The sequence below is a fragment of the Hydractinia symbiolongicarpus genome, chromosome 6, assembly GCF_029227915.1.
Source record: "Hydractinia symbiolongicarpus strain clone_291-10 chromosome 6, HSymV2.1, whole genome shotgun sequence".
NCBI classification, from domain to species: Eukaryota; Metazoa; Cnidaria; class Hydrozoa; order Anthoathecata; family Hydractiniidae; genus Hydractinia; species Hydractinia symbiolongicarpus.
The window spans coordinates 6,748,150-6,773,847 of NC_079880.1; positions in this window are offsets into that span (position 1 = coordinate 6,748,150).

A 25,698-nucleotide genomic window follows, 5' to 3' on the forward strand; every position below is an offset into this window, starting at 1 on the left:
ATTTAGCGATATTTATCTGTTATTACTAGGTCGCATTGCTTTTAACAGTGAAACGATTTGATGTGGGACTTAATTGAACTAACTTTGGATTGTTACCTGCTAAATGTGATAAATGTGACAATTGGACTTCAAGAAATAACAATCATCTTAATTTGACATGATTGCCGGAACTCGGCGATTACACTGGGCGCTGTGGTAGCGCTTCATTTAAAAATTTATATAAATAAGTCATTCTTTACCGTGGGACCAATCTTAGCCGTTATCGCGCGCTGAAGAAATAGCGACAGTTTCAAAAACTGCATTACATTGACTTTCTAACGGTGTCAGTTCGTTAGAGTTACAATGGTTGGGTCACATATTCGTACCAACATGTATTTAGCGATATTTTTCTGATATTACTAGATTGCTTCGCCTTTAACAATGAAACGATTGACTGTGGGACTTCATTAAACTAACTTTGGACTGTGACCTGATAAATGTGATAAATGAGACAATTGGACTCCAAAAAATATCATTCATCTTAATTTGACATGATTGCCGGACCTCAACGATTACACTGGGCGCTGTGGTAGCGCTTTATTTAAAACTTTAGATTAATAAGTCTTTTTTTACTGTGGGACCAATCCTAGCCGTTATTGCGCGCTGAAGAAATACAGACAGTTTCAAAAAGTACATTTCATTGACTTTCTAACAGTATCAACCCGTTTGAGTTACAACGGTTGAGTCACATATTCTTACCAAAATGTATTTCGTGATATCTTTCCGGTATTACTAGGTTGTATCGCTTTCAACAGTGAAACGATTGACCGTGGAACTTAATTGAACTGATTTTGGGCTGTGGCCTTATAAATGTGAAAGTGAGACAATTGAACTCCAAGAAATAACATTCTTCTTAATTTGACATGATTGCCGGAACTCAGCGATTACACTGGGCACTGTGGTAGCGCTTCATTTAAAAACTTAGATAAATAAGTCATTCTTTACCGTGGGACCAATCCTAGCCGTTATCGCGCGCTGAAGAAATAGCGACAGTTTCAAAAACTGCATTACATTGACTTTCTAACGGTGTCAGTCCGTTTGAGTTACAATGGTTGGGTCACATGTTCGTACCAACATGTATTTAGCGATATTTTTCTGATATTACTAGATTGCTTCGCTTTTAACAATAAAACGATTGACTGTGGGACTTAATTGAACTAACTTTGGACTGAGACCTGATAAATGTGATAATCAGACAATTGGACCTTAAGAAATAACATTCTTCTTAATTAGACTTGTTTGCCTGAACTCAGCGATTTCACTGGGCGCTGTGGTAGCGCTTTATTTAAAAATTTAGATTAATAAGTCTTTTTTTACTGTGGGACCAATCCTAGCCGTTATCGTGCGCTGAAGAAATAGCCACGGTTTCAAAAACTGCATTACATTGACTTTCTAACGGTGTCAGTCCGTTTGAGTTACAATGGTTGGGTCACATATTCGTACCAACATGTATTTAGCGATATTTTTCAGATATTACTAGATTGCTTCGCTTTTAACAATGAAACGATTGACTGTGGGACTTAATTGAACTAACTTTGGACTGCGACCTGATAAATGTGATAAATAAGACAATTGGACTCCAAGAAATAACATTCTTCTTAATTAGACTTGTTTGCCTGAACTCAGCGATTACACTGGGCGCTGTGGTAGCGCTTTATTTAAAACTTTAGATTAATAAGTCTTTTTTTACTGTGGGACCAATCCTAGCCGTTATTGCGCGCTGAAGAAATACAGACAGTTTCAAAAAGTACATTTCATTGACTTTCTAACAGTATCAACCCGTTTGAGTTACAACGGTTGAGTCACATATTCTTACCAAAATGTATTTCGTGATATCTTTCCGGTATTACTAGGTTGTATCGCTTTCAACAGTGAAACGATTGACCGTGGAACTTAATTGAACTGATTTTGGGCAATGACCTTATAAATGTGAAAGTGAGACAATTGAACTCCAAGAAATAACATTCTCCTTTATTTGACATGATTGCCGGAACTCAGCGATTACACTGGGCAATGTGGTAGCGCTTCATTTAAAAACTTAGATAAATAAGTCATTCTTTACCGTGGGACCAATCCTAGCCGTTATCGCGCGCTGAAGAAATAGCGACAGTTTCAAAAACTGCATTACATTGACTTTCTAACGGTGTCCGTCCGTTTGAGTTACAATGGTTGGGTCACATATTCGTACCAACATGTATTTAGCGATATTTTTCTGATATTACTAGATTGCTTCGCTTTTAACAATGAAACGATTGACTGTGGGACTTAATTGAACTAACTTTGGACTGTGACCTGATAAATGAGATAAATGAGACAATTGGACTCCAAGAAATAACATTCTTCTTAATTTGACATGATTGCCGGACCTCAACGATTACACGGGGCGCTGTGGTAGCGCTTTATTTAAAACTTTAGATTAATAAGTCTTTTTTTACTGTGGGACCAATCCTAGCCGTTATTGCGCGCTGAAGAAATACAGACAGTTTCAAAAAGTACATTTCATTGACTTTCTAACAATATCAACCCGTTTGAGTTACAACGGTTGAGTCACATATTCTTACCAAAATGTATTTCGTGATATCTTTCCGGTATTACTAGGTTGTATCGCTTTCAACAGTGAAACGATTGACCATGGAACTTAATTGAACTGATTTTGGGCTGTGGCCTTATAAATGTGAAAGTGAGACAATTGAACTCCAAGAAATAACATTCTTCTTAATTTGACATGATTGCCGGAACTCAGCGATTACACTGGGCACTGTGGTAGCGCTTCATTTAAAAACTTAGATAAATAAGTCATTCTTTACCGTGGGACCAATCCTAGCCGTTATCGCGCGCTGAAGAAATAGCGACAGTTTCAAAAACTGCATTACATTGACTTTCTAACGGTGTCAGTCCGTTTGAGTTACAATGGTTGGGTCACATATTCGTACCAACATGTATTTAGCGATATTTTTCTGATATTACTAGATTGCTTCGCTTTTAACAATGAAACGATTGACTGTGGGACTTAATTGAACTAACTTTGGACTGCGACCTGATAAATGTGATAATTAGACAATTGGACCTTAAGAAATAACATTCTTCTTAATTAGACTTGTTTGCCTGAACTCAGCGATTACACTGGGCGCTGTGGTAGCGCTTTATTTAAAAATTTAGATTAATAAGTCTTTTTTTACTGTGGGACCAATCCTAGCCGTTATCGTGCGCTGAAGAAATAGCCACAGTTTCAAAAACTGCATTACATTGACTTTCTAACGGTGTCAGTCCGTTTGAGTTACAATGGTTGGGTCACATATTCGTACCAACATGTATTTAGCGATATTTTTCAGATATTACTAGATTGCTTCGCTTTTAACAATGAAACGATTGAGTGTGGGACTTAATTGAACTGATTTTGGGCAATGACCTTATAAATGTGAAAGTGAGACAATTGAACTCCAAGAAATAACATTCTCCTTTATTTGACATGATTGCCGGAACTCAGCGATTATACTGGGCAATGTGGTAGCGCTTCATTTAAAAACTTAGATAAATAAGTCATTCTTTACCGTGGGACCAATCCTAGCCGTTATCGCGCGCTGAAGAAATAGCGACAGTTTCAAAAACTGCATTACATTGACTTTCTAACGGTGTCCGTCCGTTTGAGTTACAATGGTTGGGTCACATATTCGTACCAACATGTATTTAGCGATATTTTTCTGATATTACTAGATTGCTTCGCTTTTAACAATGAAACGATTGACTGTGGGACTTAATTGAACTAACTTTGGACTGCGACCTGATAAATGTGATAAATAAGACAATTGGACTATAAGAAATAACATTCTTCTTAATTAGACTTGTTTGCCTGAACTCAGCGATTACACTGGGCGCTGTGGTAGCGCTTTATTTAAAACTTTAGATTAATAAGTCTTTTTTTACTGTGGGACCAATCCTAGCCGTTATTGCGCGCTGAAGAAATACAGACAGTTTCAAAATGTACATTTCATTGACTTTCTAACAGTATCAACCCGCTGGAGTTACAACGGTTGAGTCACATTTTCTTACCAAAATGTATTTCGTGATATCTTTCCGGTATTACTAGGTTGTATCGCTTTCAACAGTGAAACGATTGACCGTGGAACTTAATTGAACTGATTTTGGGCTGTGACCTTATAAATGTGAAAGTGAGACAATTGAACTCCAAGAAATAACATTTTTCTTAATTTGACATGATTGCCTGAACTCAGCGATTACACTGGGCACTGTGGTAGCGCTTCATTTAAAAACTTAGATAAATAAGTCATTCTTTACCGTGGGACCAATCCTAGCCGTTATCGCGCGCTGAAGAAATAGCGACAGTTTCAAAAACTGCATTACATTGACTTTCTAACGGTGTCAGTCCGTTTGAGTTACAATGGTTGGGTCACATATTCGTACCAACATGTATTTAGCGATATTTTTCTGATATTACTAGATTGCTTCGCTTTTAACAATGAAACGATTGACTGTGGGACTTAATTGAACTAACTTTGGACTGTGACCTGATAAATGAGATAAATGAGACAATTGGACTCCAAGAAATAACATTCTTCTTAATTTGACATGATTGCCGGACCTCAACGATTACACGGGGCGCTGTGGTAGCGCTTTATTTAAAACTTTAGATTAATAAGTCTTTTTTTACTGTGGGACCAATCCTAGCCGTTATTGCGCGCTGAAGAAATACAGACAGTTTCAAAAAGTACATTTCATTGACTTTCTAACAATATCAACCCGTTTGAGTTACAACGGTTGAGTCACATATTCTTACCAAAATGTATTTCGTGATATCTTTCCGGTATTACTAGGTTGTATCGCTTTCAACAGTGAAACGATTGACCATGGAACTTAATTGAACTGATTTTGGGCTGTGGCCTTATAAATGTGAAAGTGAGACAATTGAACTCCAAGAAATAACATTCTTCTTAATTTGACATGATTGCCGGAACTCAGCGATTACACTGGGCACTGTGGTAGCGCTTCATTTAAAAACTTAGATAAATAAGTCATTCTTTACCGTGGGACCAATCCTAGCCGTTATCGCGCGCTGAAGAAATAGCGACAGTTTCAAAAACTGCATTACATTGACTTTCTAACGGTGTCAGTCCGTTTGAGTTACAATGGTTGGGTCACATATTCGTACCAACATGTATTTAGCGATATTTTTCTGATATTCCTAGATTGCTTCGCTTTTAACAATGAAACGATTGACTGTGGGACTTAATTGAACTAACTTTGGACTGCGACCTGATAAATGTGATAATTAGACAATTGGACCTTAAGAAATAACATTCTTCTTAATTAGACTTGTTTGCCTTAACTCAGCGATTACACTGGGCGCTGTGGTAGCGCTTTATTTAAAAATTTAGATTAATAAGTCTTTTTTTACTGTGGGACCAATCCTAGCCGTTATCGTGCGCTGAAGAAATAGCCACAGTTTTAAAAACTGCATTACATTGACTTTCTAACGGTGTCAGTCCGTTTGAGTTACAATGGTTGGGTCACATATTCGTACCAACATGTATTTAGCGATATTTTTCAGATATTACTAGATTGCTTCGCTTTTAACAATGAAACGATTGAGTGTGGGACTTAATTGAACTAACTTTGGACTGCGACCTGATAAATGTGATAAATAAGACAATTGGACTCCAAGAAATAACATTCTTCTTAATTAGACTTGTTTGCCTGAACTCAGCGATTACACTGGGCGCTGTGGTAGCGCTTTATTTAAAACTTTAGATTAATAAGTCTTTTTTTACTGTGGGACCAATCCTAGCCGTTATTGCGCGCTGAAGAAATACAGACAGTTTCAAAAAGTACATTTCATTGACTTTCTAACAGTATCAACCCGTTTGAGTTACAACGGTTGAGTCACATATTCTTACCAAAATGTATTTCGTGATATCTTTCCGGTATTACTAGGTTGTATCGCTTTCAACAGTGAAACGATTGACCGTGGAATTTAATTGAACTGATTTTGGGCAATGACCTTATAAATGTGAAAGTGAGACAATTGAACTCCAAGAAATAACATTCTCCTTTATTTGACATGATTGCCGGAACTCAGCGATTACACTGGGCAATGTGGTAGCGCTTCATTTAAAAACTTAGATAAATAAGTCATTCTTTACCGTGGGACCAATCCTAGCCGTTATCGCGCGCTGAAGAAATAGCGACAGTTTCAAAAACTGCATTACATTGACTTTCTAACGGTGTCCGTCCGTTTGAGTTACAATGGTTGGGTCACATATTCGTACCAACATGTATTTAGCGATATTTTTCTGATATTACTAGATTGCTTCGCTTTTAACAATGAAACGATTGACTGTGGGACTTAATTGAACTAACTTTGGACTGCGACCTGATAAATGTGATAAATAAGACAATTGGACTATAAGAAATAACATTCTTCTTAATTAGACTTGTTTGCCTGAACTCAGCGATTACACTGGGCGCTGTGGTAGCGCTTTATTTAAAACTTTAGATTAATAAGTCTTTTTTTACTGTGGGACCAATCCTAGCCGTGATTGCGCGCTGAAGAAATACAGACAGTTTCAAAAAGTACATTTCATTGACTTTCTAACAGTATCAACCCGCTGGAGTTATAACGGTTGAGTCACATTTTCTTCCCAAAATGTATTTCGTGATATCTTTCCGGTATTACTAGGTTGTATCGCTTTTAACAGTGAAACGATTGACCGCGGAACTTAATTGAACTGATTTTGGGCTGTGACCTTATAAATGTGAAAGTGAGACAATTGAACTCCAAGAAATAACATTCTTCTTAATTTGACATGATTGCCTGAACTCAGCGATTACACTGAGCACTGTGGTAGCGCTTCATTTGAAAACTTAGATAAATAAGTCATTCTTTACCGTGGGACCAATCCTAGTCGTTATCGCGCGCTGAAGAAATAGCGACAGTTTCAAAAACTGCATTACATTGACTTTCTAACGGTGTCCGTCCGTTTGAGTTACAATGGTTGGGTCACATATTCGTACCAACATGTATTTAGCGATATTTTTCTGATATTACTAGATTGCTTCGCTTTTAACAATGAAACGGTTGACTGTGGGACTTAATTGAACTAACTTTGGACTGCGACCTGATAAATGTGATAAATAAGACAATTGGACTATAAGAAATAACATTCTTCTTAATTAGACTTGTTTGCCTGAACTCAGCGATTACACTGGGCGCTGTGGTAGCGCTTTATTTAAAACTTTAGATTAATAAGTCTTTTTTTACTGTGGGACCAATCCTAGCCGTTATTGCGCGCTGAAGAAATACAGACAGTTTCAAAAAGTACATTTCATTGACTTTCTAACAGTATCAACCCGCTGGAGTTACAACGGTTGAGTCACATTTTCTTACCAAAATGTATTTCGTGATATCTTTTCGGTATTACTAGGTTGTATCGCTTTTAACAGTGAAACGATTGACCGCGGAACTTAATTGAACTGATTTTGGGCTGTGACCTTATAAATGTGAAAGTGAGACAATTGAACTCCAAGAAATAACATTCTTCTTAATTTGACATGATTGCCTGAACTCAGCGATTACACTGAGCACTGTGGTAGCGCTTCATTTGAAAACTTAGATAAATAAGTCATTCTTTACCGTGGGACCAATCCTAGCCGTTATCGCGCGCTGAAGAAATAGCGACAGTTTCAAAAACTGCATTACATTGACTTTCTAACGGTGTCCGTCCGTTTGAGTTACAATGGTTGGGTCACATATTCGTACCAACATGTATTTAGCGATATTTTTCTGATATTACTAGATTGCTTCGCTTTTAACAATGAAACGATTGACTGTGGGACTTAATTGAACTAACTTTGGACTGCGACCTGATAAATGTGATAAATAAGACAATTGGACTATAAGAAATAACATTCTTCTTAATTAGACTTGTTTGCCTGAACTCAGCGATTACACTGGGCGCTGTGGTAGCGCTTTATTTAAAACTTTAGATTAATAAATCTTTTTTTACTGTGGGACCAATCCTAGCCGTTATTGCGCGCTGAAGAAATACAGACAGTTTCAAAAAGTACATTTCATTGACTTTCTAACAGTATCAACCCGCTGGAGTTACAACGGTTGAGTCACATTTTCTTACCAAAATGTATTTCGTGATATCTTTCCGGTATTACTAGGTTGTATCGCTTTAACAGTGAAACGATTGACCGCGGAACTTAATTGAACTGATTTTGGGCTGTGACCTTATAAATGTGAAAGTGAGACAATTGAACTCCAAGAAATAACATTCTTCTTAATTTGACATGATTGCCTGAACTCAGCGATTACACTGAGCACTGTGGTAGCGCTTCATTTGAAAACTTAGATAAATAAGTCATTCTTTACCGTGGGACCAATCCTAGCCGTTATCGCGCGCTGAAGAAATAGCAACAGTTTCAAAAACTGCATTACATTGACTTTCTAACGGTGTCAGTCCGTTTGAGTTACAATGGTTGGGTCACATATTCGTACCAACATGTATTTAGCGATATTTTTCTGATATTACTAGATTGCTTCGCTTTTAACAATGAAACGATTGACTGTTGGACTTAATTGAACTAACTTTGGACTGTGACCTGATAAATGTGATAAATAAGACAATTGGACTATAAGAAATAACATTCTTCTTAATTAGACTTGTTTGCCTGAACTCATCGATTACAATGGGCGCTGTGGTAGCGCTTTATTTAAAACTTTAGATTAATAAGTCTTTTTTTACTGTGGGACCAATCCTAGCCGTTATTGCGCGCTGAAGAAATACAGACAGTTTCAAAAAGTACATTTCATTGATTTTCTAACAGTATCAACCCGCTGGAGTTACAGCGGTTGAGTCACATATTCTTACCAAAATGTATTTCGTGATATCTTTCCGGTATTACTAGGTTGTATCGCTTTTAACAGTGAAACGATTGACCGCGGAACTTAATTGAACTGATTTTGGGCTGTGACCTTATAAATGTGAAAGTGAGACAATTGAACTCCAAGAAATAACATTCTTCTTAATTTGACATGATTGCCGGAACTCAGCGATTACACTGGGCACTGTGGTAGCGCTTCATTTAAAAACTTAGATAAATAAGTCATTCTTTACCGTGGGACCAATCCTAGCCGTTATCGCGCGATGAAGAAATAGCGACAGTTTCAAAAACTGCATTACATTGACTTTCTAACGGTGTCAGTCCGTTTGAGTTACAATGGTTGGGTCACATATTCGTACCAACATGTATTTAGCGATATTTTTCAGATATTACTAGATTGCTTCGTTTTTAACAATGAAACGATTGACTGTGGGACTTAATTGAACTAACTTTGGACTGCGACCTGATAAAATTGATAAATAAGACAATTGGACTCCAAGAAATAACATTCTTCTTAATTAGACTTGTTTGCCTGAACTCAGCGATTACACTGGGCGCTGTGGCAGCGCTTTATTTAAAACTTTAGATTAATAAGTCTTTTTTTACTGTGGCACCAATCCTAGCCGTTATTGCGCGCTGAAGAAATACAGACAGTTTCAAAAAGTACATTTCATTGACTTTCTAACAGTATCAACCCGTTTGAGTTACAACGGTTGAGTCACATATTCTTACCAAAATGTATTTCGTGATATCTTTCCGGTATTACTAGGTTGTATCGCTTTTAACAGTGAAACGATTGACCGCGGAACTTAATTGAACTGATTTTGGGCTGTGACCTTATAAATGTGAAAGTGAGACAATTGAACTCCAAGAAATAACATTCTTCTTAATTTGACATGATTGCCGGAACTCAGCGATTACACTGGGCACTGTGGTAGCGCTTCATTTAAAAACTTAGATAAATAAGTCATTCTTTACCGTGGGACCAATCCTAGCCGTTATCGCGCGCTGAAGAAATAGCGACAGTTTCAAAAACTGCATTACATTGACTTTCTAACGGTGTCAGTCCGTTTGAGTTACAATGGTTGGGTCACATATTCGTACCAACATGTATTTAGCGATATTTTTCAGATATTACTAGATTGCTTCGTTTTTAACAATGAAACGATTGACTGTGGGACTTAATTGAACTAACTTTGGACTGCGACCTGATAAAATTGATAAATAAGACAATTGGACTCCAAGAAATAACATTCTTCTTAATTAGACTTGTTTGCCTGAACTCAGCGATTACACTGGGCGCTGTGGCAGCGCTTTATTTAAAACTTTAGATTAATAAGTCTTTTTTTACTGTGGGACCAATCCTAGCCGTTATTGCGCGCTGAAGAAATACAGACAGTTTCAAAAAGTACATTTCATTGACTTTCTAACAGTATCAACCCGTTTGAGTTACAACGGTTGAGTCACATATTCTTACCAAAATGTATTTTGTGATATCTTTCCGGTATTACCAGGTTGTATCGCTTTCAACAGTGAAACGATTGACCGTGGAACTTAATTGAACTGATTTTGGGCTGTGACCTTATAAATGTGAAAGTGAGACAATTGAACTCCGAGAAATAACATTTTTCTTAATTTGACATGATTGCCTGAACTTAGCGATTACACTGGGCACTGTGGTAGCGCTTAATTTAAAAACTTAGATAAATAAGTCATTCTTTACCGTGGGACCAATCCTAGCCGTTATCGCGCGCTGAAGAAATAGCGACAGTTTCAAAAACTGCATTACATTGACTTTCTAACGGTGTCCGTCCGTTTGAGTTACAATGGTTGGGTCACATATTCGTACCAACATGTATTTAGCGATATTTTTCTGATATTACTAGATTGCTTCGCTTTTAACAATGTAACGATTGACTGTGGGACTTAATTGAACTAACTTTGGACTGCGACCTGATAAATGTGATAAATAAGACAATTGGACTATAAGAAATAACATTCTTCTTAATTAGACTTGTTTGCCTGAACTCAGCGATTACACTGGGCGCTGTGGTAGCGCTTTATTTAAAACTTTAGATTAATAAGTCTTTTTTTACTGTGGGACCAATCCTAGCCGTTATTGCGCGCTGAAGAAATACAGACAGTTTCAAAAAGTACATTTCATTGACTTTCTAACAGTATCAACCCGCTGGAGTTACAACGGTTAAGTCACATTTTCTTACCAAAATGTATTTCGTGATATCTTTCCGGTATTACTATGTTGTATCGCTTTTAACAGTGAAACGATTAACCGCGGAACTTAATTGAACTGATTTTGGGCTGTGACTTTATAAATGTGAAAGTGAGACAATTGAACTCCAAGAAATAACATTCTTCTTAATTTGACATGATTGCCTGAACTCAGCGATTACACTGAGCACTGTGGTAGCGCTTCATTTGAAAACTTAGATAAATAAGTCATTCTTTACCGTGGGACCAATCCTAGCCGTTATCGCGCGCTGAAGAAATAGCGACAGTTTCAAAAACTGCATTACATTGACTTTCTAACGGTGTCAGTCCGTTTGAGTTACAATGGTTGGGTCACATATTCGTACCAACATGTATTTAGCGATATTTTTCTGATATTACTAGATTGCTTCGCTTTTAACAATGAAACGATTGACTGTTGGACTTAATTGAACTAACTTTGGACTGTGACCTGATAAATGTGATAAATAAGACAATTGGACTATAAGATATAACATTCTTCTTAATTAGACTTGTTTGCCTGAACTCAGCGATTACACTGGGCGCTGTGGTAGCGCTTTATTTAAAACTTTAGATTAATAAGTCTTTTTTTACTGTGGGACCAATCCTAGCCGTTATTGCGCGCTGAAGAAATACAGACAGTTTCAAAAAGTACATTTCATTGATTTTCTAACAGTATCAACCCGCTGGAGTTACAGCGGTTGAGTCACATATTCTTACCAAAATGTATTTCGTGATATCTTTCCGGTATTACTAGGTTGTATCGCTTTTAACAGTGAAACGATTGACCGCGGAACTTAATTGAACTGATTTTGGGCTGTGACCTTATAAATGTGAAAGTGAGACAATTGAACTCCAAGAAATAACATTCTTCTTAATTTGACATGATTGCCGGAACTCAGCGATTACACTGGGCACTGTGGTAGCGCTTCATTTAAAAACTTAGATAAATTAGTCATTCTTTACCGTGGGACCAATGCTAGCCGTTATCGCGCGCTGAAGAAATAGCGACAGCTTCAAAAACTGCATTACATTGACTTTCTAACGGTGTCAGTCCGTTTGAGTTACAATGGTTGGGTCACATATTCGTACCAACATGTATTTAGCGATATTTTTCAGATATTACTAGATTGCTTCGTTTTTAACAATGAAACGATTGACTGTGGGACTTAATTGAACTAACTTTGGACTGCGACCTGATAAAATTGATAAATAAGACAATTGGACTCCAAGAAATAACATTCTTCTTAATTAGACTTGTTTGCCTGAACTCAGCGATTACACTGGGCGCTCTGGCAGCGCTTTATTTAAAACTTTAGATTAATAAGTCTTTTTTTACTGTGGGACCAATCCTAGCCGTTATTGCGCGCTGAAGAAATACAGACAGTTTCAAAAAGTACATTTCATTGACTTTCTAACAGTATCAACCGTTTGAGTTACAACGGTTGAGTCACATATTCTTACCAAAATGTATTTTGTGATATCTTTCCGGTATTACCAGGTTGTATCGCTTTCAACAGTGAAACGATTGACTGTGGAACTTAATTGAACTGATTTTGGGCTGTGACCTTATAAATGTGAAAGTGAGACAATTGAACTCCAAGAAATAACATTTTTCTTAATTTGACATGATTGCCTGAACTCAGCGATTACACTGGGCACTGTGGTAGCGCTTCATTTAAAAACTCAGATAAATAAGTCATTCTTTACCGTGGGACCAATCCTAGCCGTTATCGCGCGCTGAAGAAATAGCGACAGTTTCAAAAACTGCATTACATTGACTTTCTAACGGTGTCCGTCCGTTTGAGTTACAATGGTTGGGTCACATATTCGTACCAACATGTATTTAGCGATATTTTTCTGATATTACTAGATTGCTTCGCTTTTAACAATGAAACGATTGACTGTTGGACTTAATTGAACTAACTTTGGACTGTGACCTGATAAATGTGATAAATAAGACAATTGGACTATAAGAAATAACATTCTTCTTAATTAGACTTGTTTGCCTGAACTCAGCGATTACACTGGGCGCTGTGGTAGCGCTTTATTTAAAACTTTAGATTAATAAGTCTTTTTTTACTGTGGGACCAATCCTAGCCGTTATTGCGCGCTGAAGAAATACAGACAGTTTCAAAAAGTACATTTCATTGATTTTCTAACAGTATCAACCCGCTGGAGTTACAGCGGTTGAGTCACATATTCTTACCAAAATGTATTTCGTGATATCTTTCCGGTATTACTAGGTTGTATCGCTTTTAACAGTGAAACGATTGACCGCGGAACTTAATTGAACTGATTTTGGGCTGTGACCTTATAAATGTGAAAGTGAGACAATTGAACTCCAAGAAATAACATTCTTCTTAATTTGACATGATTGCCGGAACTCAGCGATTACACTGGGCACTGTGGTAGCGCTTCATTTAAAAACTTAGATAAATAAGTCATTCTTTACCGTGGGACCAATCCTAGCCGTTATCGCGCGCTGAAGAAATAGCGAAAGTTTCAAAAACTACATTTCGTTGATTTTCTAACGGTGTCATTCCGTTTGAGCTAAAACGATTGGGTCACATATTCGTACCAACATGTATTTAGCGATATTTTTATGATATTACTAGGTTGCATCGCTTTTAACAATGAAGCGATTGACTGTGCGACTTAATTGAACTAACTTTGGATTGTGACCTGATAAATGTGATAAATGAGACAATTGGACTCCAAGAAATAACGTTCGTCTTAATTTGACGTGATTGCCGGAACTCAGCGATTACACTGGGCGCTGTGGTAGCGCTTCATTTAAAAATTTATATATATAAGTCATTTTTACTGTGGGACCAATCCTAGCCGTCATGGCGCGCTGAAGAAATAGCGACAGTTTCAAAAAGTACATTTCATTGACTTTCTAACGGTGTGAGTCCGTTTGAGTTAAAACGATTGGGTCACATATTCGTACCAACATGTATTTAGCGATATTTTTCTGATATTACTAGATTGCTTCGCTTTTAACAATGAAACGATTGACTGTGGCACTTAATTGAACTAACTTTGGACTGCGACCTGATAAATGTGATAAATAAGACAATTGGACTCCAAGAAATAACATTCTTCTTAATTACACTTGTTTGGCTGAACTCAGCGATTACACTGGGCGCTGTGGTAGCGCTTTATTTAAAACTTTAGATTAATAAGTCTTTTTTTACTGTGGGACCAATCCTAGCCGTTATTGCGCGCTGAAGAAATACAGACACTTTCAAAAAGTACATTTCATTGACTTTCTAACAGTATCAACCCGTTTGAGTTACAACGGTTGAGTCACATATTCTTACCAAAATTTATTTCGTGATATCTTTCCGGTATTACTAGGTTGTATCGCTTTTAACAGTGAAACGATTGACCGCGGAACTTAATTGAACTGATTTTGGGCTGTGATCTTATAAATGTGAAAGTGAGACAATTGAACTCCAAGAAATAACATTCTTCTTAATTTGACATGATTGCCGGAACTCAGCGATTACACTGGGCACTGTGGTAGCGCTTCATTTAAAAACTTAGATAAATAAGTCATTCTTTACCGTGGGACCAATCCTAGCCGTTATTGCGCGCTGAAGAAATAGCGACAGTTTCAAAAACTGCATTACATTGACTTTCTAACGGTGTCAGTCCGTTTGAGTTACAATGGTTGGGTCACATATTTGTACCAACATGTATTTAGCGATATTTTTCTGATATTACTAGATTGCTTCGCTTTTAACAATGAAACGATTGACTGTGGGACTTAATTTAACTAACTTTGGATTGTTACCTGCTAAATGTGATAAATGTGACAATTGGACTCCAAGAAATAACATTCATCTTAATTTGACATGATTGCCGGAACTCAGCGATTACACTGGGCGCTGTGGTAGCGCTTTATTTAAAAATTTAGATGAATAAGTAATTTTTTACTGTGGGACCAATCCTAGCCGTTATCCCACGCTGAAGAAATAGAGACAGCTTCAAACACTACATTTCATTGACTTTCTAACAGTATCAATCCGTTTGTGTTGCAACGGTGAAGTCACATATTCGTACCAACATATATTTCGTGATATCTTTCCGGTATTACTAGGTTGTTTCTCTTTTAACAGTGAAACGATTGACTGTGGGACTTAATTGAACTGATTTTGGGCTGTAATCTTATAATTGAAAAAGTAAGACAATTGGACTCCAAGAAATAACATTCTTCTTAATTTGACATGATTGCCGCAACTCAACGATTACACTGGTCGCTGTGGTAGCGCTTTATTTGAAAATTAAGATAAATAAAGTAACTTTTTAGCCGTGGGACGAATCCTACCTGTTAGCGCGCGCTGAAGAAATGGAGACAATTTCAAATACTACTTTTCACGGACTTTCTATCGATGTCAGTCCGTTTGAGTTACAACGGTTGGGTCACATATTCGTACCAACATGCATTTGGCGATATTTATCTGATATTACTAGGTTGCATCCCTTTTAACAGTGAAACGATTGAATGTGGGACTTAATTGAACTAACTTTGGACTGTGACCTGATAAATGTGATAAATGAGGCAATTGGACTCCAAGAAATAACATTCATCTTAATTTGACATGATTGCCGGAACTCGGCGATTACACTGGGCGCTGTGGTATAGCTTCATTTAAAAACTTAGATAAATAAGTCATTCTTTACCGTGGGACCAATCCTAGCCGTTATTGCGCGCTGAAGAAATAGCGACAGTTTCAAAAACTGCATTACATTGACTTTCTAACGGTGTCAGTCCGTTTGAGTTACAATGGTTGGATCACATATTCGTACCAACATGTATTTAGCGATATTTTTCTGATATTACTAGATTGCTTCGCTTTTAACAATGAAACGATTGACCGTAGGACTTAATTGAACTAACTTTGGGCTGCGACCTGATAAATGTGATAAATAAGACAATTGGACTCCAAGAAATAACATTCTTCTTAATTAGACTTGTTTGCCTGAACTCAGCGATTACACTGGGCGCTGTGGCAGCGCTTTATTTAAAAGTTTAGATTAATAAGTCTTTTTTTACTGTTGGACCAATCCTAGACGTTATTGCGCGCTGAAGAAATACAGACAGTTTCAAAAAGTACATTTCATTGACTTTCTAACAGTATCAACCCGTTTGAGTTAGAACGGTTGAGTCACATATTCTTACCAAAATGTATTTCGTGATATCTTTCCGGTATTACCAGGTTGTATCGCTTTCAACAGTGAAACGATTGACTGTGGAACTTAATTGAACTGATTTTGGGCTGTGACCTTATAAATGTGAAAGTGAGACAGTTGAACTCCAAGAAATAACATTTTTCTTAATTTGACATGATTGCCTGAACTCAGCGATTACACTGGGCACTGTGGTAGCGCTTCATTTAAAAACTCAGATAAATAAGTCATTCTTTACCGTGGGACCAATCCTAGCCGTTATCGCGCGCTGAAGAAATAGCGACAGTTTCAAAAACTGCATTACATTGACTTTCTAACGGTGTCCGTCCGTTTGAGTTACAATGGTTGGGTCACATATTCGTACCAACATGTATTTAGCGATATTTTTCTGATATTACTAGATTGCTTCGCTTTTAACAATGAAACGATTGACTGTTGGACTTAATTGAACTAACTTTGGACTGTGACCTGATAAATGTGATAAATAAGACAATTGGACTATAAGAAATAACATTCTTCTTAATTAGACTTGTTTGCCTGAACTCAGCGATTACACTGGGCGCTGTGGTAGCGCTTTATTTAAAACTTTAGATTAATAAGTCTTTTTTTACTGTGGGACCAATCCTAGCCGTTATTGCGCGCTGAAGAAATACAGACAGTTTCAAAAAGTACATTTCATTGATTTTCTAACAGTATCAACCCGCTGGAGTTACAGCGGTTGAGTCACATATTCTTACCAAAATGTATTTCGTGATATCTTTCCGGTATTACTAGGTTGTATCGCTTTTAACAGTGAAACGATTGACCGCGGAACTTAATTGAACTGATTTTGGGCTGTGACCTTATAAATGTGAAAGTGAGACAATTGAACTCCAAGAAATAACATTCTTCTTAATTTGACATGATTGCCGGAACTCAGCGATTACACTGGGCACTGTGGTAGCGCTTCATTTAAAAACTTAGATAAATAAGTCATTCTTTACCGTGGGACCAATCCTAGCCGTTATCGCGCGCTGAAGAAATAGCGAAAGTTTCAAAAACTACATTTCGTTGATTTTCTAACGGTGTCAGTCCGTTTGAGCTAAAACGATTGGGTCACATATTCGTACCAACATGTATTTAGCGATATTTTTATGATATTACTAGGTTGCATCGCTTTTAACAATGAAGCGATTGACTGTGCGACTTAATTGAACTAACTTTGGATTGTGACCTGATAAATGTGATAAATGAGACAATTGGACTCCAAGAAATAACGTTCGTCTTAATTTGACGTGATTGCCGGAACTCAGCGATTACACTGGGCGCTGTGGTAGCGCTTCATTTAAAAATTTATATATATAAGTCATTTTTACTGTGGGACCAATCCTAGCCGTCATGGCGCGCTGAAGAAATAGCGACAGTTTCAAAAAGTACATTTCATTGACTTTCTAACGGTGTGAGTCCGTTTGAGTTAAAACGATTGGGTCACATATTCGTACCAACATGTATTTAGCGATATTTTTCTGATATTACTAGATTGCTTCGCTTTTAACAATGAAACGATTGACTGTGGCACTTAATTGAACTAACTTTGGACTGCGACCTGATAAATGTGATAAATAAGACAATTGGACTCCAAGAAATAACATTCTTCTTAATTACATTTGTTTGGCTGAACTCAGCGATTACACTGGGCGCTGTGGTAGCGCTTTATTTAAAACTTTAGATTAATAAGTCTTTTTTTACTGTGGGACCAATCCTAGCCGTTATTGCGCGCTGAAGAAATACAGACACTTTCAAAAAGTACATTTCATTGACTTTCTAACAGTATCAACCCGTTTGAGTTACAACGGTTGAGTCACATATTCTTACCAAAATTTATTTCGTGATATCTTTCCGGTATTACTAGGTTGTATCGCTTTTAACAGTGAAACGATTGACCGCGGAACTTAATTGAACTGATTTTGGGCTGTGATCTTATAAATGTGAAAGTGAGACAATTGAACTCCAAGAAATAACATTCTTCTTAATTTGACATGATTGCCGGAACTCAGCGATTACACTGGGCACTGTGGTAGCGCTTCATTTAAAAACTTAGATAAATAAGTCATTCTTTACCGTGGGACCAATCCTAGCCGTTATTGCGCGCTGAAGAAATAGCGACAGTTTCAAAAACTGCATTACATTGACTTTCTAACGGTGTCAGTCCGTTTGAGTTACAATGGTTGGGTCACATATTTGTACCAACATGTATTTAGCGATATTTTTCTGATATTACTAGATTGCTTCGCTTTTAACAATGAAACGATTGACTGTGGGACTTAATTTAACTAACTTTGGATTGTTACCTGCTAAATGTGATAAATGTGACAATTGGACTCCAAGAAATAACATTCATCTTAATTTGACATGATTGCCGGAACTCAGCGATTACACTGGGCGCTGTGGTAGCGCTTTATTTAAAAATTTAGATGAATAAGTAATTTTTTACTGTGGGACCAATCCTAGCCGTTATCCCACGCTGAAGAAATAGAGACAGCTTCAAACACTACATTTCATTGACTTTCTAACAGTATCAATCCGTTTGTGTTGCAACGGTGAAGTCACATATTCGTACCAACATATATTTCGTGATATCTTTCCGGTATTACTAGGTTGTTTCTCTTTTAACAGTGAAACGATTGACTGTGGGACTTAATTGAACTGATTTTGGGCTGTAATCTTATAATTGAAAAAGTAAGACAATTGGACTCCAAGAAATAACATTCTTCTTAATTTGACATGATTGCCGCAACTCAACGATTACACTGGGCAATGTGGTAGCGCTTCATTTAAAAACTTAGATAAATAAGTCATTCTTTACCGTGGGACCAATCCTAGCCGTTATCGCGCGCTGAAGAAATAGCGACAGTTTCAAAAACTGCATTACATTGACTTTCTAACGGTGTCCGTCCGTTTGAGTTACAATGGTTGGGTCACATATTCGTACCAACATGTATTTAGCGATATTTTTCTGATATTACTAGATTGCTTCGCTTTTAACAATGAAACGATTGACTGTGGGACTTAATTGAACTAACTTTGGACTGCGACCTGATAAATGTGATAAATAAGACAATTGGACTATAAGAAATAACATTCTTCTTAATTAGACTTGTTTGCCTGAACTCAGCGATTACACTGGGCGCTGTGGTAGCGCTTTATTTAAAACTTTAGATTAATAAGTCTTTTTTTACTGTGGGACCAATCCTAGCCGTTATTGCGCGCTGAAGAAATACAGACAGTTTCAAAATGTACATTTCATTGACTTTCTAACAGTATCAACCCGCTGGAGTTACAACGGTTGAGTCACATTTTCTTACCAAAATGTATTTCGTGATATCTTTCCGGTATTACTAGGTTGTATCGCTTTCAACAGTGAAACGATTGACCGTGGAACTTAATTGAACTGATTTTGGGCTGTGACCTTATAAATGTGAAAGTGAGACAATTGAACTCCAAGAAATAACATTTTTCTTAATTTGACATGATTGCCTGAACTCAGCGATTACACTGGGCACTGTGGTAGCGCTTCATTTAAAAACTTAGATAAATAAGTCATTCTTTACCGTGGGACCAATCCTAGCCGTTATCGCGCGCTGAAGAAATAGCGACAGTTTCAAAAACTGCATTACATTGACTTTCTAACGGTGTCAGTCCGTTTGAGTTACAATGGTTGGGTCACATATTCGTACCAACATGTATTTAGCGATATTTTTCTGATATTACTAGATTGCTTCGCTTTTAACAATGAAACGATTGACTGTGGGACTTAATTGAACTAACTTTGGACTGTGACCTGATAAATGAGATAAATGAGACAATTGGACTCCAAGAAATAACATTCTTCTTAATTTGACATGATTGCCGGACCTCAACGATTACACGGGGCGCTGTGGTAGCGCTTTATTTAAAACTTTAGATTAATAAGTCTTTTTTTACTGTGGGACCAATCCTAGCCGTTATTGCGCGCTGAAGAAATACAGACAGTTTCAAAAAGTACATTTCATTGACTTTCTAACAATATCAACCCGTTTGAGTTACAACGGTTGAGTCACATATTCTTACCAAAATGTATTTCGTGATATCTTTCCGGTATTACTAGGTTGTATCGCTTTCAACAGTGAAACGATTGACCATGGAACTTAATTGAACTGATTTTGGGCTGTGGCCTTATAAATGTGAAAGTGAGACAATTGAACTCCAAGAAATAACATTCTTCTTAATTTGACATGATTGCCGGAACTCAGCGATTACACTGGGCACTGTGGTAGCGCTTCATTTAAAAACTTAGATAAATAAGTCATTCTTTACCGTGGGACCAATCCTAGCCGTTATCGCGCGCTGAAGAAATAGCGACAGTTTCAAAAACTGCATTACATTGACTTTCTAACGGTGTCAGTCCGTTTGAGTTACAATGGTTGGGTCACATATTCGTACCAACATGTATTTAGCGATATTTTTCTGATATTACTAGATTGCTTCGCTTTTAACAATGAAACGATTGACTGTGGGACTTAATTGAACTAACTTTGGACTGCGACCTGATAAATGTGATAATTAGACAATTGGACCTTAAGAAATAACATTCTTCTTAATTAGACTTGTTTGCCTGAACTCAGCGATTACACTGGGCGCTGTGGTAGCGCTTTATTTAAAAATTTAGATTAATAAGTCTTTTTTTACTGTGGGACCAATCCTAGCCGTTATCGTGCGCTGAAGAAATAGCCACAGTTTCAAAAACTGCATTACATTGACTTTCTAACGGTGTCAGTCCGTTTGAGTTACAATGGTTGGGTCACATATTCGTACCAACATGTATTTAGCGATATTTTTCAGATATTACTAGATTGCTTCGCTTTTAACAATGAAACGATTGAGTGTGGGACTTAATTGAACTGATTTTGGGCAATGACCTTATAAATGTGAAAGTGAGACAATTGAACTCCAAGAAATAACATTCTCCTTTATTTGACATGATTGCCGGAACTCAGCGATTATACTGGGCAATGTGGTAGCGCTTCATTTAAAAACTTAGATAAATAAGTCATTCTTTACCGTGGGACCAATCCTAGCCGTTATCGCGCGCTGAAGAAATAGCGACAGTTTCAAAAACTGCATTACATTGACTTTCTAACGGTGTCCGTCCGTTTGAGTTACAATGGTTGGGTCACATATTCGTACCAACATGTATTTAGCGATATTTTTCTGATATTACTAGATTGCTTCGCTTTTAACAATGAAACGATTGACTGTGGGACTTAATTGAACTAACTTTGGACTGCGACCTGATAAATGTGATAAATAAGACAATTGGACTATAAGAAATAACATTCTTCTTAATTAGACTTGTTTGCCTGAACTCAGCGATTACACTGGGCGCTGTGGTAGCGCTTTATTTAAAACTTTAGATTAATAAGTCTTTTTTTACTGTGGGACCAATCCTAGCCGTTATTGCGCGCTGAAGAAATACAGACAGTTTCAAAATGTACATTTCATTGACTTTCTAACAGTATCAACCCGCTGGAGTTACAACGGTTGAGTCACATTTTCTTACCAAAATGTATTTCGTGATATCTTTCCGGTATTACTAGGTTGTATCGCTTTCAACAGTGAAACGATTGACCGTGGAACTTAATTGAACTGATTTTGGGCTGTGACCTTATAAATGTGAAAGTGAGACAATTGAACTCCAAGAAATAACATTTTTCTTAATTTGACATGATTGCCTGAACTCAGCGATTACACTGGGCACTGTGGTAGCGCTTCATTTAAAAACTTAGATAAATAAGTCATTCTTTACCGTGGGACCAATCCTAGCCGTTATCGCGCGCTGAAGAAATAGCGACAGTTTCAAAAACTGCATTACATTGACTTTCTAACGGTGTCAGTCCGTTTGAGTTACAATGGTTGGGTCACATATTCGTACCAACATGTATTTAGCGATATTTTTCTGATATTACTAGATTGCTTCGCTTTTAACAATGAAACGATTGACTGTGGGACTTAATTGAACTAACTTTGGACTGTGACCTGATAAATGAGATAAATGAGACAATTGGACTCCAAGAAATAACATTCTTCTTAATTTGACATGATTGCCGGACCTCAACGATTACACGGGGCGCTGTGGTAGCGCTTTATTTAAAACTTTAGATTATTAAGTCTTTTTTTACTGTGGGACCAATCCTAGCCGTTATTGCGCGCTGAAGAAATACAGACAGTTTCAAAAAGTACATTTCATTGACTTTCTAACAATATCAACCCGTTTGAGTTACAACGGTTGAGTCACATATTCTTACCAAAATGTATTTCGTGATATCTTTCCGGTATTACTAGGTTGTATCGCTTTCAACAGTGAAACGATTGACCATGGAACTTAATTGAACTGATTTTGGGCTGTGGCCTTATAAATGTGAAAGTGAGACAATTGAACTCCAAGAAATAACATTCTTCTTAATTTGACATGATTGCCGGAACTCAGCGATTACACTGGGCACTGTGGTAGCGCTTCATTTAAAAACTTAGATAAATAAGTCATTCTTTACCGTGGGACCAATCCTAGCCGTTATCGCGCGCTGAAGAAATAGCGACAGTTTCAAAAACTGCATTACATTGACTTTCTAACGGTGTCAGTCCGTTTGAGTTACAATGGTTGGGTCACATATTCGTACCAACATGTATTTAGCGATATTTTTCTGATATTACTAGATTGCTTCGCTTTTAACAATGAAACGATTGACTGTGGGACTTAATTGAACTAACTTTGGACTGCGACCTGATAAATGTGATAATTAGACAATTGGACCTTAAGAAATAACATTCTTCTTAATTAGACTTGTTTGCCTTAACTCAGCGATTACACTGGGCGCTGTGGTAGCGCTTTATTTAAAAATTTAGATTAATAAGTCTTTTTTTACTGTGGGACCAATCCTAGCCGTTATCGTGCGCTGAAGAAATAGCCACAGTTTCAAAAACTGCATTACATTGACTTTCTAACGGTGTCAGTCCGTTTGAGTTACAATGGTTGGGTCACATATTCGTACCAACATGTATTTAGCGATATTTTTCAGATATTACTAGATTGCTTCGCTTTTAACAATGAAACGATTGAGTGTGGGACTTAATTGAACTAACTTTGGACTGCGACCTGATAAATGTGATAAATAAGACAATTGGACTCCAAGAAATAACATTCTTCTTAATTAGACTTGTTTGCCTGAACTCAGCGATTACACTGGGCGCTGTGGTAGCGCTTTATTTAAAACTTTAGATTAATAAGTCTTTTTTTACTGTGGGACCAATCCTAGCCGTTATTGCGCGCTGAAGAAATACAGACAGTTTCAAAAAGTACATTTCATTGACTTTCTAACAGTATCAACCCGTTTGAGTTACAACGGTTGAGTCACATATTCTTACCAAAATGTATTTCGTGATATCTTTCCGGTATTACTAGGTTGTATCGCTTTCAACAGTGAAACGATTGACCGTGGAACTTAATTGAACTGATTTTGGGCAATGACCTTATAAATGTGAAAGTGAGACAATTGAACTCCAAGAAATAACATTCTCCTTTATTTGACATGATTGCCGGAACTCAGCGATTACACTGGGCAATGTGGTAGCGCTTCATTTAAAAACTTAGATAAATAAGTCATTCTTTACCGTGGGACCAATCCTAGCCGTTATCGCGCGCTGAAGAAATAGCGACAGTTTCAAAAACTGCATTACATTGACTTTCTAACGGTGTCCGTCCGTTTGAGTTACAATGGTTGGGTCACATATTCGTACCAACATGTATTTAGCGATATTTTTCTGATATTACTAGATTGCTTCGCTTTTAACAATGAAACGATTGACTGTGGGACTTAATTGAACTAACTTTGGACTGCGACCTGATAAATGTGATAAATAAGACAATTGGACTATAAGAAATAACATTCTTCTTAATTAGACTTGTTTGCCTGAACTCAGCGATTACACTGGGCGCTGTGGTAGCGCTTTATTTAAAACTTTAGATTAATAAGTCTTTTTTTACTGTGGGACCAATCCTAGCCGTGATTGCGCGCTGAAGAAATACAGACAGTTTCAAAAAGTACATTTCATTGACTTTCTAACAGTATCAACCCGCTGGAGTTATAACGGTTGAGTCACATTTTCTTCCCAAAATGTATTTCGTGATATCTTTCCGGTATTACTAGGTTGTATCGCTTTTAACAGTGAAACGATTGACCGCGGAACTTAATTGAACTGATTTTGGGCTGTGACCTTATAAATGTGAAAGTGAGACAATTGAACTCCAAGAAATAACATTCTTCTTAATTTGACATGATTGCCTGAACTCAGCGATTACACTGAGCACTGTGGTAGCGCTTCATTTGAAAACTTAGATAAATAAGTCATTCTTTACCGTGGGACCAATCCTAGTCGTTATCGCGCGCTGAAGAAATAGCGACAGTTTCAAAAAGTACATTTCATTGACTTTCTAACAGTATCAACCCGTTTGAGTTACAACGGTTGAGTCACATATTCTTACCAAAATGTATTTCGTGATATCTTTCCGGTATTACTAGGTTGTATCGCTTTCAACAGTGAAACGATTGACCGTGGAACTTAATTGAACTGATTTTGGGCAATGACCTTATAAATGTGAAAGTGAGACAATTGAACTCCAAGAAATAACATTCTCCTTTATTTGACATGATTGCCGGAACTCAGCGATTACACTGGGCAATGTGGTAGCGCTTCATTTAAAAACTTAGATAAATAAGTCATTCTTTACCGTGGGACCAATCCTAGCCGTTATCGCGCGCTGAAGAAATAGCGACAGTTTCAAAAACTGCATTACATTGACTTTCTAACGGTGTCCGTCCGTTTGAGTTACAATGGTTGGGTCACATATTCGTACCAACATGTATTTAGCGATATTTTTCTGATATTACTAGATTGCTTCGCTTTTAACAATGAAACGATTGACTGTGGGACTTAATTGAACTAACTTTGGACTGCGACCTGATAAATGTGATAAATAAGACAATTGGACTATAAGAAATAACATTCTTCTTAATTAGACTTGTTTGCCTGAACTCAGCGATTACACTGGGCGCTGTGGTAGCGCTTTATTTAAAACTTTAGATTAATAAGTCTTTTTTTACTGTGGGACCAATCCTAGCCGTGATTGCGCGCTGAAGAAATACAGACAGTTTCAAAAAGTACATTTCATTGACTTTCTAACAGTATCAACCCGCTGGAGTTATAACGGTTGAGTCACATTTTCTTCCCAAAATG